Source organism: Lupinus angustifolius, chromosome LG08 (genome assembly GCF_001865875.1).
Source record: "Lupinus angustifolius cultivar Tanjil chromosome LG08, LupAngTanjil_v1.0, whole genome shotgun sequence".
Lineage (NCBI taxonomy): Eukaryota > Viridiplantae > Streptophyta > Magnoliopsida > Fabales > Fabaceae > Lupinus > Lupinus angustifolius.
The window spans coordinates 3,025,109-3,026,404 of record NC_032016.1 but is presented as its reverse complement, the minus strand read 5'-3'; positions in this window follow the sequence as shown (position 1 = coordinate 3,026,404).

Sequence of the window (1,296 nt, the reverse complement as noted above, 5' to 3'; positions counted from 1 at the left end):
CCTGTTACCAAAGCCTTTGATCTCAACAAGCTTAAGTCTCTGAAGTTCAAGTGCTCTAGTCCCAGATGCCATAGCCAAGAGTCTTCTGATAGGGAGGTTGCAGGTAGGCACTAAGATTCAATTGTTTTGAGACTAACTTCAAATGTTCTGTTTTGAGCTAGAAGTGCCTTTAGTATCAACTTGCTTTATGCATCAAATATCTTCACCACTCCTTGATGCATTTGGACTGAGAAATCCTTTTCTATCAGTTGTCCAATGCTAAGAAGGTTGCTTTTCATGTTTGGAACATATAGTACATCATAAATGAAAGCATTCCTACAGTCTCTTCTGCTTATTAACACATCCCATGTCCCTTCTGCTTGGATTAATCTACTGTATGCAAATATCACACTACATTTCCTTTGTTCATCAAAGTTCACTAGTCAATTTCTATTTCTAGTCATGTGATTTGAGCACCCCAAGTCTATGTACCATTTGTCCTCATTGCCTAATTCATTATTTGTGACCATCATCAACAACACAGGTTCATCTTCTATCCTTTCAGTGCTTTCTTTCTTGGCTAGGTAAGCTTCACTATGATGTTTGCCTTGTTTCTCATACTGGCTTGAGGGTGCCTGACACTCATTACTAAAATGTCCATTCTTGTCACAATTGAAGCATTTTAGTTCCTTCCTATCCACCCTCTTTTTGTTGTTCTGCCATCTTTGATGACCAACTCTTCTTGTTGAAAATTTTGCCTGATTTGTTTCATATCTTTCTTGATCAGAGAGTTGAGGTGATTTGAAATTCCCTCTTCTCTAATCCTTTCCTCTTCCTCTACTCCTTTGTCCACCTTTGTTGCCATTAATCACCTCTTCTTGTGGTTTGAGCTTGTAGTGCTTGTTCAATTGGTTTCTCTGTGGACCTCTCCAAGATTCTATGTTCATGTGCTTCAAGAGAGTCTTGGAGATCCACAATCTTCAACTCATCTATCTTCTTGGATTCTTCAATTGTAATGACTATGTGATCAAACTTTGGGCTTAGTGTTCTTAAGATCTTCTCCACTATTATTTGATCTGCCATCTTCTCATCATTGGCCTTCATTGCATTGGTTTGGCTGGTTACACGGTTGAAGTATTATGCAATTCTTTCACTTGGTTCCATTTGCATCAACTCATATTGCCTTCTCATGGTTTTCAGCCTCACTTTCTTCAATTGTTCAGCTCCTTCATTACTTTTTTCAAGAATTTTCCCGGCTTCTTTTGCTGACCTTGCCTCTGCTATCTTCTCGAAGTGTGCTTCATCTACACATTGATG